Source organism: Gopherus evgoodei, chromosome 8, assembly GCF_007399415.2.
Source record: "Gopherus evgoodei ecotype Sinaloan lineage chromosome 8, rGopEvg1_v1.p, whole genome shotgun sequence".
Classification (NCBI taxonomy): Eukaryota; Metazoa; Chordata; order Testudines; family Testudinidae; genus Gopherus; species Gopherus evgoodei.
In genome coordinates, this window is record NC_044329.1 from 32,527,600 (window position 1) to 32,546,361 (window position 18,762).

General features: G+C 40.9%; 1 protein-coding gene across 4 annotated transcripts in view; it reads left to right on the forward strand.

Moving 5' to 3' along the window:
• Positions 1-18,762, forward strand: part of KCNIP1 (potassium voltage-gated channel interacting protein 1) — an 833,815-nt gene that overhangs the window by 572,926 nt on the left and 242,127 nt on the right. The gene's annotated exons all lie outside the window — the stretch shown is intronic.

Here is an 18,762-nt window from a genome sequence, read left to right on the forward strand (position 1 = left end):
AGGACTTGAAATGATTGTGGTACTGGTGATAATTGTTGCATTTGTGAAAGCACTTGAGCATCTGGGTCTCCTAGAAGGCAATTATGAAGGTAGGACATTAAGAAATAGAAAATATTTGGTTCGGAAAACCATTTGCTGCAGAGCATTCTACTTTAATCTGTGTGTATGCAGTGTTTGGGTAATAGATGAACTGAACAGAAGCTAAAATAACTTAAGATGCTTTCTTTAGATAAATGAAATATGTAAGGTGTTTTATATATCTCCATACAGTAATGCAGCTCTGATTTTAAGGAGAGTTTGACACACAGGTAATCTTAAACAATTATCTGTCTCTAATTAAGCTGGTTTCAAGAACTTCCATGCAGATCTGTATGGTTTTGGTAAACTGTACATTGTATGCTGGAGCTCTGATCAAGATGAAGCTTTTCATGTTAGTAAGTTTATTGTTATAACTTCTCATTTGTTCTAATTGTTTGAAGCACTATTTATTATGAGGTATTGGCTAAAGTTGCCGGTACAATAGAAAACACTAAGGTTATTTGCAAGTATTTTTCTATGATAAACAATTCCTTTGTCAGACCTTTGCTGTTTTTTAAGAATGTTTATCGTTAACATCTCTTCTTAGCGTTGATATCTAGCCTCATGAATGTTTCAGGAGAATACTGATTGCAATGTAAATATCCTTTATTGAAGATACTTGCAAAGGATTGACTGTGAAAGATGCTCTACTTCTAGTTTCTTCAGTCAGTTTTACAAACAGTGTCATTCATGCAGAAACATGGAAACATTAAATAGATAAAGGCATGAAGCTGAATTTTGTACAATGATCTTTTAAATCAAAATATGGCTGTGGCGACTGCTTCATTGTTTAAAGCAAGGAGTAGATTTACAGTGAAGTCTAAATATCCCTGAATTTGATATACCTTGGAACAGCTGTTTTTAATGAGAACTTTAGGGCCATTTTTCATGGTGAACTACAAGTTCGCAGGTATTTAAATAACCTTCAGCTAACCACTGATACTCAGCAATTACTCTTCCCTGTTTCAGAGCTTATGACAATCTACAAAAGATAAAGTTGGTAGCCCCATATGAACAACTTGACAAAGTTTAGTACAAGGTTTCCAGGAAACTAGCAGCAAGTACTTAATTGGGAGAACAGTTGTAAACCTTTGTCAGTGATTGTGTGCTTTACTTACTAATTCTAGTATGCATTCTTGCTGTCTTTTGAATGTCTTTTCCCTAACCTCCTAGTTGCTTAGAAAAATGAGAGGTAAGCGGAGATAACATTTTGAAGCTATATCTATGTCCTTGAGCAGCTGCTTTATTTATTGGCTTTAGCATTGCAACTTACGTTAAAATAAGATGCTGCAAATGAGACTTACTGCTTACAGAGAAACGCAATTATTTTGGCTTTCATCAGCCTTTCAAAGACTTTGCACTCTTTATCATAGGATACATCTTCCCTGATATATGGTTAATACTGTCCAGCTTCAGCAAAGTCCATTTGTTCAAATGCAACAATTCACATATTTTCTGAATTCCTTTGTCTGAATAAATATAAAAAGGAAATGCTATTTTGCATCTTGGTAAGCAATGAGAACTGAAGGAAATTTAAGAAGAAAATGCTACTGATTTGTTACCATTAGGTGGGTACATGGTCCCCGTGTCTGACTGCCTCAGATAGTTTCAAAGAATGCTAAATCAGCGGGGAATTGCACATTTGGTACCATTTACTTTTAAGGGGTGATTGCTTTGCATATTTGCATTTCTTAGAGGAAAATATAGTTGGATATTATTTGTTTTCTGAAGCAAGTTAGTTTAAGATGTTTATTTGACAGTAGGTCAGAGTTATTTTTTGTATTATGCTGAAAATAGCATATGGCAAATTTTGTTTGATGCTATAACATCAAAGCACCTCCCAGAATAATAATTAGTTTGAATCAGAGTCAGTATTTATCTTAATTTCATGACATAAACAGTTATTTTATGTACTTAAACAGATACTGTTTCTCCAGATGGATGTGGAAGTACATAAACACCTCCCCCCCCATGCACACACGTGTATGTGTACCCTATTTTTCTGTGTTTTTAATATGCCTTTTATCACTGTGGTATCTTAGAGATAACATGGAGAAACACCAAATCTGCTTAAATGAGTTGTTTCATAGCATTTTCATGTTGCACAACAGAGGATATTGAAATCTCCATTAGAATGCATTGACTCTCAATGTACTGTGTTGGTACAGAAAAGCATTACATTTCATAGAGATCCTGTGATTGCTGTTCTATTGGACAAGATGCTGATACCTCTCTTACTAGTTCCATTCAAGTCAATGGGATTTCTGTAGAATAAACTGCTACTCACCATGTGTAAAGGTACAGTAATCTAGCCCCATATATTTAAATTTTTGGAGCTATGACGTACTAAAATTTATGAAGTGCTTGAAACCCAGGTATGTTGGTAGCACTTCATCAAGGGAAGAATAGAGAAAAAACAAACTTCTGTAGATACCCTTAATTAGGCAAGAACAAAATGTATGTCTAATACACCAGGCAGCAGAAATGTGTGCACTAAAACTCAACTGTGCATACGGTTTGCTTGGTAAATTAGATGCTTAACTAGCAAATAGACAAAAAGGTAATTTACACTGAAAACACTTATTAGACTATGCTGTATGCAGACAAAGACTTCTTGTTAATATTTTTTTCTTATTAGCACCATACACTGAAATGGGCAGGGGCGGCTCCAGGCACCAGCATGCCAAGCGCGTGCCTGGGGCAGCAAGCCATGGGGGGCACTCTGCCAGGCACAGCGAGGGCGGCAGGCAGATTGCCTTCGGCGGCATACCTGCAGAGCGTCTGCTGGTCCCGCAGCTTCAGCGGACCTCTCACAGGCGTGCCGCCGAATCCATGGGACCCGGGACCTCCACAAGCAAGCCGCCGAAAGCAGCCTGCCTGCCGTGCTTGGGGCAGCAAAATACGTAGAGCCACCCCTGGAAGTGGGTAAGTATTATACCCAATGTGTGTACATATTAATAAATTTGAGGCAGAAGCTCAGATTTGCCATTGATATAAGCAGGCAAAGAGCTCTATGGAACTCCCACTTTTGGGAGAAATGATATTGCCTTTCAGAAATTAAGGTAAACTTTTCCAAAAGCGGCCACTGACTTAGTGTGCCTTTTGTGGGTTCTCAGTTCCAGCTGCCCTTCCACATCTGAGGTTCAGAACAACTGGATGTTCCCCACTGTAGTTGAAGCCCAGGGTAGCTGTGGGTTCTCTGTGCTTCTATGAAATTGTGTCCTTAGTAGTATTAAGTGGAGTTCCCAAAGTTAGAGGCAACTTTGGACACTTAGTCTAAGCCATTTAGGTTATGTCTACATTGCAATTAAACTTCCACTGTTGGGCCAGGTCAGCTGACTCAGGATCAGGGGCTGTTTAATTGCAGTGTAGATGTTCAGGCTCAGGCCCCTCCCCCATCATGAGGTCCCCCAGAGCCACGGTTTCTTGCTGAGCCTGTATGTCTACACTGCAATTAAACAGCTCTTTAGCCTGAGCTCCTTAACCTATGTCAGCTGACAAGGGCCAGGTTTTTAACTGCAATATAGACATACCCACAGTTTTTCATTGGCAGAGCTGATAAGAATTTGAGTTCCTGTTTCCCAGTCCTATATTAATTCTACTTGTCCATGCTGTCTCTGTGTATTCAAAGGGCATGACTTTGTGCATTTTGTTGAGAAAGAACCAGCAGCTGTAACTCACTAGACTTTGTGCCCCATCTTGAGGTCCTTACTCAGGGAAATTACCCTTGAGTCAGGGTTTCATTTATTTGACATAGACCAGAGCATAATGAGCATAGTGTGTTTAAAAAAAAAAATCCCTGAAGGTTTAAAACCTGTTCAGAAAACCCAGAAAACATTTATAGCAAATAAAACCCTCAAAGCTCTTCCCTGACTGCTCATGCATATTAAAAAGTACTGGTGGTGAAAGTTTGTCATCAGTTTACTAAACAAGTTGACATTCTAATCATAGAATCATAGAAAATCAGGGTTGGAAGAGACCTGAGGAGGTCATCTAGTCCAACCCCCTGCTCAGAGCATGATCAAAACCAACTAAATCATCCCAATCAGGGCTTTGTCAAGCCAGGCCTTAAAAACCTCTAAGGACAGAGATTCCACCACCTCCTTAGGTAACCCATTCCAGCGCTTTACCACCCTCCTAATGAAGTAGTTTTTCCTAATATTCAACCTAGACCTCTCCCACTGTAACTTGAGACCATTGCTCCTTGTTCAGTCATCTGCCACCACTGAGAACAGCCTAGCTCCATCCTCTCTGGAAGTCCGCCTTCAGGTAGTTGAAGGCTATCAAATCCCCCCTCACTCTCCTCTTCTGCAGACTAAATAAGCCCAGTTCCCTCAGCCTCTCCTCATAAATTGGGTTCCCCAGCTTCCTAATCATTTCTGTTGCCTTCTGATGGGCTCCCTTCAATTTGTCCACATCCTTTCTGTAGTGGGGGACCCAAAACTGAATGCAATACTCCACATATAGCCTCACCAGTGCTGAATAGAGGGGAATAATCACTTCCCTTGATACGCTGGCAATGCTCCTACTAATACAGCCCCATATGCCTTTATCCTTTTTGGCAACAAGGGCACACTGTTGACTCAGATCCAGCTTCTCGTCCACTGTAATCCCCAGGTCCTTTTCTGCAGAACTGTTGCTTAGCCAGCCAGTCCCCAGCCTGCAGCAGTGAATGGGATTCTTCTGTCCTAAGTGCAGGACTCTGCACTTGTCCTTGCTGAAACCTCATCAGATTTCTTTTGGCCCAATCCTCCAGTTTGTCTAGGTCACTCTGGACCCTTTTCCTACCCTCCAGCTTATCTACTTATCCCCTCACTTTAGTGTCATCTTCAAACTTGCTGAGAGTGCAATCCATCCCATAATCCAGATAATTAATTAAGATGCTGAACAAAACCAGCACCAGGATCAGCCCCTGGGGCACTCCACTTGATACTGGCTGCCAACTAAACATTGAGCTGTTGATCATTAACCATTGAGCCCAATGATCTAGCCAGCTAATAGAGCTCAGCACTTTGAAAATTTCCCCTGGATGAAACTGCCTTCTCTACAGGGCTGGCTCCAGCATTTTTGCCGCCCCAAGCAGTGAAGCCAAAAAAAAAAAAAAAAGCCGCGATTGGCGGCACTTCGGCAGCAGCTCTGCCAAGAGGCACTGAGGGACTTGCTGCCGAATTGCCGCTGAAGACCCAGATGTGCCACTCCTTTCCATTGGCCACCCCAAGCACCTGCTTTCTTCACTGGTGCCTGGAGCCGGCCCTGCTTCTCTAGCTTCAGTGAATGGGTTCTGTGAGGCAGAACTAGATGGACAATGGAGGACTTGGAATCTCCCACAGGCAGGCCCTATGGCAGCCACCCAGCTTCTCTGTGACTGATGTGGAAAATAGGTAACTTTTCCTGTCATAACCTATTCCCAGATTTGGACCTTAGCATCCAAAATATGGGGGTTAGCATGAAAACCTCCAAGCTTAGTTACCAGCTTGAACCTGGTAAAGCTGCCACCACCCAAAAAATTAGTGTTTTGGGGCACTCTGGTCCTCCCAAAAACCTTCCCTGGGGACCCCAAGACCCAAATTCCTTGAGTCTCACAACAAAGGGGAATAAACCATTTCCCTTCCCCCCCTCCAGGTGTTCCCTCCCTGGGTTCCTGGAGAGAGATACAGAAGCAAGCTCCGTGAATCTAAACAGAGGAACTCCACCCTCCCTATTTCCAGTCCTGGAAACAGAAGTACTTCCCTCTTCACCCAGAAGGAATGCAAAGTCAGGCTAGTAAATCTAACACACACAGATTTCCCTCTGACTTCTTCCTCCCACCAATTCCCTGGTGAGCTACAGACTCAATTCCTTGGAGTTCCCCACCAAAGGAAAACTCCAACAGGTCTTAAAAAGAAAGCTTTATATAAAAAGAAAGGAAAAATACATAAAAACGGTCTCTCTGTATTAAGGTATCAAATACAGGGTCAATTGCTTAAAAGAAATATGAATAAACAGCCTTATTCAAAAAGAATACAATTCAAAACACTCCAGCAACTACACACATGTAAATACAAAAGGAAAAAAAAACAATAACCCCTATTGTTTTATGATCTTTGTACTCACAAACAGAAGATTAGAAAGCAGGAGACAGAAAAATCCTTCCCATAGCCAAGAGGGACAGACACCAGACAAAGAACAAGGAACTCACGCACAAATTTTCCCTCCACCCAGATTTGAAAAAGTCTTGTTTCCTGATTGGTCCTCTGGTCAGGTGTTTCAGGTTACTCCTTTCCAGGTGAAAGAGACATTAACCCTTAGCTATCTGTTTATGACAATCCCTGCACAAAGGGTTATATGCATTGGATTTGCATTATTATGGACCCTTCTCCCCAAACTCTAAACTTGCAGTCTGTGCTGGCCTAAGCAGAGCTGGATCACACTTTGCTGTAAGCGGGAGGGGGGAAGTATTAACAACTGTACAGTGGAACCACAAAGGTTCCAGTTGAATGGGTGTTGAGTAGTGAACAAACTGTTTAAAACAAAGTAAGATCAATCTGGGGCACTCTAAAATCTGGACTACTGGCTCCAAAAATCTGTGTGCACTGTTAAATGGCAGGTCTAAAATACCATGTTCCACTTTCCTTTAACTTGCCCTCTGCCTCCTAGCTTGAGATTACCACCCTAATCACTATTTCCATACCATTTTTCATAATTACTTCAAATATGAAATCTTAGCCCCTCACAGGGTTTCTGCCTGGCTGACAGCCATCCTGTCATGCTGATTTCAAGTAACTGCTTCAATGTGGAGCCAGATTCATGCTCGGTACTGAGAGTGCTCATTGGTGAGCAGGAGCAGCTGCCACAGTTTCTCAGTCAGACAGGAATCTAATGGGACAGCAGCAGTAACTCAATGAGCTTGGAAGAACTTTGTTGCTAGAGTCTAAATATCTCACAAACTGCTCCCTGTGGGTTGTAACATTGTATCAAATATATATTTATACTGTATAATGAGTTGTCTGTAGCTGCTAGCTTCCCTGCGTGATTCTAGATGGCTGTAAAGCACATTAATGCTAGAGAAATAGACAGCACCCTAGCAAACTCCAGAAAAAGAGAGCTACTATGCAGATCCTGCTATTTAGCCACAAGCACAAAAACCTGTCCAGTATTGGGCAGAGGTACATCAAGTGAACAGACACAAAATTACATTATACATGGCCACACACACACACTATGTGCCAATTAGAACTGAATGACAATTTTGGGACAAATGGTTTATTTGCCAAAACCATGTGTCCATTTGACAGAAATTTATCCAAAACAGTTCTGGAGGAGGACTCCCTGACCATCTTTATTCCAGTGGTTAGGACATTCTACTGGACTGTGGGAGACCTGCCTTGAATTCCCCACTCTGCTTGAATTAGAGAAGGGCTTTGAACTTGGGCCCCTGATGAGTTATGGGGTCTTCTGTGGCCAATCTCTCAATCCCTGCTGTTTGAAGCTGTTCTACTCTATAAATAAACTGTCATTACAGAGTGGTACTCAAATTTGCGTCTCCAACTCCTAGGTGAGTGCCCCAACCACCATGCTATAAAGACAGTCTCATTCTTTGTCCCTGGCCCAATGACTCATCATTGTCATCACAAATGCCTGTGTATTGCCATTATGAAGAGTAATCTTTCATTTGACCCAAAATAGATTTTTTCAGTTCACCAAAATATTTTGCTATTATTCGATTTGATCAACCTGAACAGCTTTTTTTTTTTTAATTCATTCATTTTTCAGAACTGCCAATTCTGGTGGCAATAGACTGAGGTTAGTACAGTGTAAATTTGCATATTTAAATGGGTCAGATTCTGCTTTGTTACATCAGTGTAAATGGAGAGTGATGCCACAGAGCCCAGAGCACTTGCTGGCAATCTAATAGGAGAAAGGACTCCCATGGCTCCAAGAGGAGTGGTTCCCTTGGAATACCTAAGCACTTTACAAGTAAATTCAGGAGAGGAGCTGTTGAGGGAACCTGAAGGAGGGGAGGCTGGAGAGTTGTTCCTCATGGCAGCTGGATTTCATAAAATTCAAATTGCCATTGGAACACGCAGGGCCACTAAAGATGTATCCTTTCTGGTTAGTCCCTGTCTTCCACTGTGACATAAATTGAGAGCACTTTTTTTTTTAAATTACTGAAATTCTATGTTTCTTTTAAAATGCATTTTTAGTTTCTTCGCATTCCATATGGACTGAATGGAATTGATTTCACTCCCTGCCACTGTGCTGTCATCCCATTCTTCCTTCATATCAAGGAGAAAGTTAATTTTTACTCTGGCAGGCAGCCTATTAAATTGAAAAAGCAGCTGATATAAGCATAAACATCCTAGACCTGGGATATCAACAAGGACAACAAGAAGGTCAGATAAGTTTTGATAGGAATGTGATTGATTTCTTTATTCTTTTGACAAGAGAAGTTTCCTCCTTAAGCATAGTCTAGACACGTACTTCACAGTATGTGGCAGCTCCTAGTACATAAGGAGGAAAGATGTGAATGGGTCTAAACTGTTTCAAATATCACAAGGGAGATCTAGGGGGAAGTGCATTTAAATGGAAGACTAAATGCAGTAGATGAGACAGAGTAATATAGACCCTTGGCAGTACAAAGGGATAGGTAGACATTTAAATAGGAAGCATAAATGCCGTTTTCAAAAGGGTAACACGTGCAAACATTTTGCACTTGAAAATACATGTGCACTGTGTTGGCATGCCAAGGTCATGCCCATTGCTAGTTCTGTCATGCAGACTTGTGTGGAAAATTAATTCTCCAATTGTGAGTCTCCAGAATGCTGACTTCCTAGAAAGAAGATGTCATGTCAAAATATTGGCATTTTTCTTCTAACAGGTCACTGATTATTATTTCTGATTCTGGTCCAAACCAAGATCAGTGTTCCACTGTGCTAGATAGTGCACATGGAGACAGTTCATGCCCCAGAGAGATTACCATTGAAACAGACAAGACAAGCAAATGCAAAAAAAGGAAGTAACGTTATCACCCTCAGAGGAGGAACAGAGGCACAGAGATTAAATAACTTACCCAGAGTCATGCGGAAAGGCTGTGGCAGAGTCAGAAATCAAACCCAGGTTTCTTTGAGTCTATGTCCAGTACCTTAATTACAATACCAAACTTAATTGCTTACATATAATTTTCGTAAGCTTTTAGGCATATGAACAATAGTAGAATTCATCGTGCCTTGATGTGAAGATATTTGCACATGCATCCCATAACCTGGGTTTTCTTCTGTGATCTGTAGCTTAATTTCTCACTGTCAGCAAGAACATTTTATAATGGACCTGCTTTACTGTGAATGTGCCCTTGATAAAAGCAGCAAAGAATCCTGTGGCACCTTATAGACTAACAGACGTTTTGGAGCATGAGCTTTCGTGGGTGAATACCCACTTCCTCAGATGCATGTAATCACATTACATGCATCTGAGGAAGTGGGTATTCACCCACGAAAGCTCATGCTCCAAAATGTCTGTTAGTCTATAAGGTGCCACAGGATTCTTTGCTGCTTTTACAGATCCAGACTAACACGGCTACCCTCTGATACGTGCCTTTGATACAGGTTCCAGAGATGGTGTGTGCACAGGAGCTGCTTGTTTCCTCACTTTGATTCAACCGATCAGCCGTGGTATAAAATTAGTCATACAGTACTTGGAAATCAGCTCAGCCCTTATGTATGGAGGTATTTGTATGGTTTCAGAAGTATAGCTCCATCTTCTTAAAGGACAAAGAAATAGTCATTGAGGAGGGTTTATTGAGCAGTTTAATAAATGTTTAACTCAGTGATGGGTTATAAATTTAGGAAAACGAATGTAAAAAATATTGTGTGACAACAACCCCCTAGAAATACTTGAAATACAGATTAAACCACTGCTTATCACCTTCCTCACAGGAAGATGAACTAGCTTGAATTTTACTGTACCATGGCTTCATGTAGGCCTACTTGCAGGTGGACTGCAGAAGTGTCTGTCTATCCCAGGTAATGTTTTGTTGGAAGAAATTTTAACAGTTCATGTGTAAGTTCCAAAGCCTTGATCTTTAGTGTGGACATTCCACTGTCACTAGACTGTGCTTGAGGGCTTGTGCAAATGTACTGTTGTCATGGTTTAGTTATGTTTATGATCTGGGACTTCTATATGATTATTACAGCTGGCCAATTATTTTCATCCAAACTTTGCAATGAAAAATGGCTTTTGACTGAACCAAATTTTTGTGAGAATTTTTCATTTAAGTATTCCACTGGCTCTTTTTTTCTTCTCCAATTTTTGTTGTTAATTCAGATTTTAATTAAGATGGAATTTTTGTATGTGGAAAATTCAATTTCAACCTGCTGTGATGGTGGTTAACTTTTTAAATTCTTTAATTTCTTTTTCACTCTAGCCTGTGGGGGAGTAGTTGAAAACTGAGTGCAAGTTAAAGGAACCCTAAGGGTATTTGAACTTATACTGGGTGCCTAGCCATCCTTTCTTCTGCACAGACTAGGGGTGGCACAAAGGTGCCTAAAGCATCCATAAATCCTCAGTTTTTGCACTGAGTAGAGCTCTGGTAGAACTGAGCAGTGGGCCAGAGATCATAAATGTTTGGGGTTTGGTGCTAAGAGCTACAGTGAGGAGTCAGATCCTGACCAATTCTAGGCCTAACAGATTATAACTCAGAGAGGGGAGGTGAGGAAACTCTGGCAAAGCCAGGAAGTGGAACAGCATGGGCTGTGTTGTGCTGATTTGTCTTCAAATGTGGAACTCTTTGATTTGAACTGATTATTGACCTCCAAATATTTTTCCCGACATTACAATTCAAGTTTAAGGTGCATTGTTACTTGTGGACAGTTGATTTCATGGATAAAGTATACATGTGAATTGTTGGAAAATTCCTGACCTCAGACAATTCAACTATACATTTGTGATGGTGAGGTCCAAAATGTGATGAGATGCTATATAGGACTATCACTTCTTCACAACTGACTGACTGTTGTTAGTCTAGAGGATATTTAAGAAAGGGTAAATTGATTTTCATGACTTTATTCTTCATCCTTAAAGCGTGGGGCCAGACTTACCAGTTGTGCAATTTCATTGTCTTTAATAGCATTATACCAAGTACAGTGTGAATCTGGCCCACGAAGCATGTAATGAGAACAGTGATCGTTTTGTACTGAACATCTTTCAGGTGGAGACCTCATAGGGACAGAGCTCACTATTACTGACTTCATACCAGCAGAATCTCAATTATTTTGATCTCCTGAAATCTCTGGCATTGGGCTGGTTATTTACCCGAGGTTTGCTGTTCTGCAAAGCGGAAAAAACTTTTTTTTTTTTTTTTGCACTTCACTGAGTGCTTTTCCATTAAACATCTGACCCACTTTTGTCCAAAGCTGATGCTGCTGTGCTTAAAATTGTTTCATAGTTCAGTCCTCTGGATTCAAAGGATTTTACTAGTAGTCCAAATTGTCCCTTTTTTTCCTTTGTCCTGCCATTCAAATTGTTACTATTCTTGATGAATTTCTTCTGCTGTCTCATGCAGTGAGGTAGGGAAAAAATGAACTGAACATATATCTTGGCAAAAACAGACTGTGTTTTTGACCCAATTGTAAATATCTTCAAAAGATCCCCCAGCCCAGTCCATGCTTCTGTTAGTTTTAAGTAGTGAAAACAGACAAATTATGCAACATACAAATCTAAAGAAAGAGGGGAGGGGAATAAATATTCCAAGAGGCTATGATGCATATTATTCTTCATTTGTTCACATAGCTCACGGAAGTGATGCTTTACAGAATATATATTCTAATCATAGAATCATAGACTTTAAGGTCAGAAGGGACCATTATGATCATCTAGTCCAGGGGTAAGCAACCTATGGCACGTGTGCCAAAGGTGGCACACGAGCAGATTTTCAGTGGCACTCACACTGCCCGGGTCCTGGCCACCAGTCTGGGGGGCTCTGCATTTTAATTTTAATTTTAAATGAAGCTTCTTAAACATTTTAAAAACCTTATTTACTTTACATATAAGAATAGTTTAGTTATATATTATAAACTTATAGAAAGAGACCTTCTAAAAACGTTAAAATGTATTACCGGCACGCAGAACCTTAAATTAGGGTGAATAAATGAAGACTCAGCACACCACTTCTGAAAGGTTGCTGACCCCTGATCTAGTCTGACCTCCTGCACAATGCAGGCCACAGAATCTCATTCACCCACTTCACTGAAGTCCTCATATCATGGTTTAAAGACTTCAAGGTACAGAGAACTTTCCAGCAAATGACCCGTGCCCCACGCTGCAGAGGAAGGCAAAAAACCTCCAGGGCTTCTGTAGTGAGTCCTGCTCATACATAGGACTGTGTGAGCTCAATGAAGTGGAACCTGTCTAGACCAGGAAGGTAATTGTGACCATTAGCAATTAGTTGTGTTCTAATTTTGTTACTAGGAAATTTTAAAAAACAATTTCCCATAAACGTGTCATTAAAAATTCCATTGTTGAAATTGACAATATTTGAAAAAAAAAACCTGTCTATTTTATAATTTTTTCACCCAATTCTTCACTATCTTTCTTGTATTTCTTATCTTCCCCACCTTTCTTGCATGAAGCCCTCAAGTGTTAGATGCCCACATGGCCTATAGGTAGAGTGTGACACAAATGTTCTTTGTTTTGATAGTGTGGTTGCCACCAAATTTTGGGGTTTCACAGTTCATGAGAGATCAGGAGCAGACCTAAGAGAGCAGTCAACTGGTTTGATGCAATGTTACAAATGTTTTCTAGGATAAAGATGCAGATCCCAAAGTAGGGTGGTCTTGTCTTAATCACAGGACTGGAACTCAGGAGACCTGGGTTCTGTTTCCAGTTCTGCTCCAGACTTCCTCTCTGAGCTTGGGCAAGTAATTTAACTCTATGCATTAGTTCCCTTTACCTTAAAACAGGCACAGCCCTTCACAGGGCTGTTGGGAAGTTACTCTAATTAAGTGTTTTTCAGATGGAAGATGCTGTATGTTGCAATTTGAATATCATTATTTCCAAAATTAATTATAATTGGGTTAGTTTACAAGTCTTTTGTATGGGCATCATGCTTTGTTTAACCATACTGAATTGGTAGCCCCAGCATGTTCTCTTTCCCAGCCCCATCTTGAGATTCCTCCTACTAAATCCCAGCACCAGGTGTCTACCTTCTTTTAGTTGCTCCCCTAATTCTCTCTCATACCCCCCACTCCCTCCCCAAGGGGAACTGACATTCTGACAATGCTTTCTAAGGGATGGGAGGAAATATCCATGGACTTGGGAACACTGGCCCAGGAGAGGGGAAGGTGAGAGCAATGGAGAATACAGGAAATGCAGGAGCTGCAATTATAGCAGTCCCACTTGGCAACCTCTAGGGCTGAAATGTGACTTGAACCCATTTTCTTCTGTCCCATTTGCCCAGAACAGATTGACCTATAATACAGTGCAGAAACCAACCACTGTTGGCTAGTATGCAGTCTTGTATGAATAAATTATTTGGTGGGGAATCCTTGAAAGCTGATATTTCTGCCCATCGTCCAACGGTTTCAGTAGCACTCCCTGAAGCTATTTGCACTTTTGCTTTTTAATTCCAAAAGCTTCATTTTGGGCTCAGCTGTTTAAAACTCCCAAATGAGCTTTTTAAATGCAAAATGAAAAGGTTGAAAGCTGCTGCCACTAGCTCTGAGCACTGCCAACAGCCCCAGAAATAATGTACTTATGGGGAAAAAAGAGAGGAAACAAATGAGAGACGAGAGGAGTTCATAGCCAGCACTTGTTCAATGTCAGACAACATAAGGTTTGTATGCAAAAATTTAAAAAGAACACGCTGTGGCTTTCTGCACTGAGCCACATACTTTAAACAATAAATACCCTTTCTTTGCTCTTAATCCCTCTGGGTCTGATTTTGCAATTCATGTTGAGTAGGGATTGAGACTACTCATTGTTAGTAAGAGTGGCAGAATGTTTCTTCATTTAGCAACATGTTCACAATGCACCTGATCCAAAGCCCACAGAAGCCAGAGAGAACCTTTCCATTAACTTCAGAAGGCTTGATATCAGGTGCAGTGTGCTAACAATACTGCCTTCTTCTCCCCCCATTCCCTCTTCACAGTAATCATACTTACTTTGCAAACTACAATTGAATCTTCACAAATGTGAGGAAGGATAGTCCTATAGTTAGGGCATCAAGTTGGAATTCAGAAACCCTGGGTCCAATTTGCTGCTCTCTCACTGACTTCCTGTATGACCTTGATCAAGTCACTTAGTCCAGTGTTTCTCAAACTGGGGTCGCTGCTTGTGTGAGGAAAGCCCCTGGCGGGCTGGGCTGGTTTGTTTACCTGCCCCATCTACAGATCTGTCTGATCATGGCTCTGACTGGCCATGGTTCACCGCTCCAGGCCAATGGGAACTGCTGGAAGTGGCGTGGGCCGAGGGACTTAATGTGTCTTCTATAATACCTACAGTGGTCACTCTTAAATTTTCCAGTCAGATAATGGCATGTCAGTATTCCCTGAACCACGTCTAAGTAAGTAAATGTAATGGAAAATCGGTTTCACAGCTAACTTTAATTTGACTTTTTTGTTTGGATGTGGACAGGATGTAAAATTTTCAAAAGTTCTTAAGTGCCATTTTCTGAAGTGGCTTAAGCGTTGAGCCTATTTCTCATTGAAAGTCAATAAAACTTATGTGCAAAGTCATCTAGAGGCTTTTGGAAGTGTTATCCAGGGAAATATTGTTTCTTTGGAATGAACTGAAATTCCTTGGGTGCCTGTCAGAATAAGGGCCAAATGCCTTGCTCATTATCTTGTTGGTTAAGCAGAGCTGTTCCAAAAGGACTTCACTCCTGCCTGTGCTCTATGGAGGAAGGACTGGCATGTGGAAAGGAGGATGTTGAGGCTGATGCCACTGGATTTGCCTGCAGTGGGCCAAATCCCACTTTGAAGAAGAGCAGTGAACTGTCTCAGCTGATCCTTCACATCGCCTTCTGTTACCAGCCAGAGACCAGTTTCCTGGGCTTGATGTACCTGAGGCATGGATGCTATCATTGTAGGGAAGATTTGAGCATCTCCCTAACTCTGTACTCTTCAGTCCTTGAACCTCTGAATGGGTTGTAGGTTTAATGCATTCTCATTATCTCTGCCTCCCATTTTGTATTAATGGGTTGCACTTTTGCCATTGAATCAAATGTTAGTATTAAGGATTCCTTCCCTCAGCCCTGCTACGCTTCAGACTATTTTCCTTGAAGCAAAGCCCTCTAATTTGTGCTTGGCTTGGCTTCTTAGGGTTGGCCCATAGCTAAATTTGAGGTTCTATAGTACCTCAATAGACTTAAATTGCATGCTCATGGCACCCTCTCTAACTTTGTTCCAATACAGGTGGAGGTGCTTTTACCCAGTGCTGCATATAGGCTATATTAAGGTGTGTGTTAGAGGACTTAGAGTTGACTAAAAAGTAACAGTATTGCAGCTATCAGCAAATGCTTAACCAGCCCTCAGCTAGAAAAGCATGGATTTACCACAGGTCATAGAAGGAAACACAAATGCAGCAAAACCAATTACTGTGGAAAATCAAACATCCAAGTGAGAGATGAAGGAAGTCGTACATGAATGCCTGACAAGAAATCTATTGAACATATTAAATTATACACGTCTCCCAGAATAGCTAGAGCTTTAAAAGAAACACCGTGCAGCAGTGCTCAATCAAGAGCAAAACCACAACCCTGCTGCATATCAGACTTGGGACAACTTGCACGCAAAAACTACTCTATGAAAGCAAGAAAACATCTTTGAACTCTGCATCACTCCATTAGCCAGATGCACACACATGCAAATTATAAAGGAATTTCAGGGTAAAGCGAACTATGATGATAAACTCACCATATAAAACAGGACACTGAATATGCAAATAGAGTAAAATAAAACAGCCTCTAATCAAAATCTGTCCCCTACCCAGGCTCCAAGAATAGCCATTTGTTGTCCACAAAATAAATTAGTTTTGAACTGATGCATGAAAAAATATTAATAATTATCCAAGCAGCCAAGAAAATATGGACCTGAGTTTCTGGTCTATTGAGAGAGATTAATGAATGTTGTACTACAATGCCCAAATACTTTATGGGGAGAGAGTAATCAAGAAGTTAGAGTAAGGGAATGGAGATCAAATTAAATGGATTACATTCCTTGCTCTGTCCCTAACCTACTGTACGACCTGTGCTACATTTTTTCCTATCCATAAAATGAGAGAGATAATAATTAACCAGCTCACAGGAGGTTGTGGTATTTAAGGGTTTAAGTGCTTTGAGACGCTTAGAGGATATGGACTATAGAAGTACAAAGTATCCTAACTTGTGTGTATAGCATCACTCTTTGCAGGATGGAAATTCTTATCCAAATGTAGAACAATTCTGTCCTCCATTACTGGGGTATTGACCCCACTGAAGTCAACAGAGCCCTACAACCAAGGGCAGATTCATTCTGTAATGGCAGAAGCCAGGAAAGTCTAAGGTCAGTTGTGTTTGACATCTGGCTATTTGCATTTTCTAAGATTTTCTTTTGCCTCCTATCATCTAATCTTATTTTCCAATTATCTTCTGCCCCTGCTCCAGATGTGGGGCTGGATTGTGGGCATCAGTCTACAGCCTTGTGGCAGGGTGGCTATGGAGACATTCGACCACAGTAGCAGCTCCAAGAGGCATTATGGCTAAGGTTCAGGATTATGGGAAACATAGGTCAGAGCAGCCCCTGCAGCTCCCTTTGAACAGGTGCAGCAAGCTCCATGTTGGCCTAGCTATAATAGTATGCACAGGGACCATGATCCTATCTTGTTCTTCCCCTCCTCACTGAAGAGCACTGTTGTTGGTATGAGACTTAACAGGTGCTCAGTGACCCAGCAACTACTACTTTGACATGCTCCTGCAAATGGATTGGGGGAAAAGCTGCTTGATCCCTCTGGGTGTCATAAGGGGCTAGTCACAACAGCCTAATGTTGCCCTTGGTTGGTATGTCTGTAGGGACAAAACGTACAACCTCTGCATCTAAAAATATGAGGTTGAACTGCTTGAACTTAGTCACCAGAGCTGTTAATGTGGAGAGAGTAGCAGATTCTTAAACTTAATCTTAAAACCTTAGTCCGGTTTTAACCTTAGAGGAGGAGAAAACTACCATGGTTGATTATATGTTACAATAGCATATATGTTGGGGTGGTCTAGTCCCAATAAAATAATGGGATATAGGTCAGCCTGGGTGGTCCCTTATGTGGACTGATCCTGTGTTACTCACGGATGCATATGCAAAAATTAAAATTTTGATGGCAGCCTCTGGAATGATTGTTTGTTTTTTAAAAACCACTATAAATTGGAATGAGTAAAAGGGAAAGGAAAACCCACAGCTTTCTGAAGTGCCAGAGTAGTCCATGAATTTTCCTTTAAAAACAAACTTTAAAAGTTTCAGAAATCAGAATAAACATGATACTAAGCATAGTCTCAGCTGCCATAACCCACTGTGCTACTGACACATGAGGCAACAAAAATGGAGATAAACTAGACACTTGCCCTCCAGTAAACCTTCCACCCACCCCTGTTCTTTAGTGGGATTGTTGTTGTTATACATAGACACAGCAATTGGACATTATATTTTATCTCTCTGGCTGACAATGAGATTCTCGGATCCCTACTCAGCCTAGAAGTCTGTTTAGCCTTTGTCACTGTTGAATGACTTCCACACCGTCCTCTGATCTGCTGAACTCAGGCAGAGAAGTCTGGGAAGATTTTTTTTTTCTGCTCATTTTCTTCACTGCTTAAGGTTCTTTTGATTGTAACGTTGCTACCTGAAGCTGACGGATGGCCACATAGCTATAGGCTAAACAGCAGATTTCTGTACAGCCAGTGACATTCCTGAGCATATTTTTCTCTATAATTCAGGGGCATCATACAGGTTGGCACCAAAAGCTCTTTCCTCTTTCTTGACAGCCACCCAAAAAGTATTTTGCTGCAACTACTTGAACTTCCCTGCTGTATGTGCCAGCCCTATGCTGGTGGCTTTCTGTTCTACCTTCTTTGTTAGCTATTGGGCAGTCCCCCCTACCATCTGCTTCAGAGCATGCAGTAAAATCCCCCTGGACAACTGTGCAACAATATTCCCATGAGGAAATCAGCTTCCTAACCCTGTGCACTTAGTTGTTGACTTATGTTCTAGAGTAAAAGAGAGGAGATGATCCTTTTATTTTAATCCTTTGTAGTGTAATTATGGATTTTCATATTATTTATCTCTTATGAATCCTGCTAAACACTAGGCCCCCATGAGACCCTGTGTCAATGAGCATGCCACAGGTTGAGCATGCCTTATGTAAAACTGTATCCATTTTTCATTTTAAAAATTCCCTGCATTTTAATTTTAACAGGTGTTCTCTTGTTTTTTTATGATAAAGAGAAAATAGGCACTGGCAAGAGACTTCTATAACTTGGTCACCTGTCATGCCTCTCATTCATGTCCTCTCAATCTTTCCATATATCATCTTTCCATCTCTGATCCTTTACATTGGCCTTGTTTGGACCTTTTCAATTTCCTTTGTGAGCCTGGTAAAGTCAGGTAACCTCACTGTGCATCATTTTATCCACCTGTAAAATGGGGAAGGATAATATATACCTCAAAGAAGTGTTTAGGGTTAATGAATTAATAT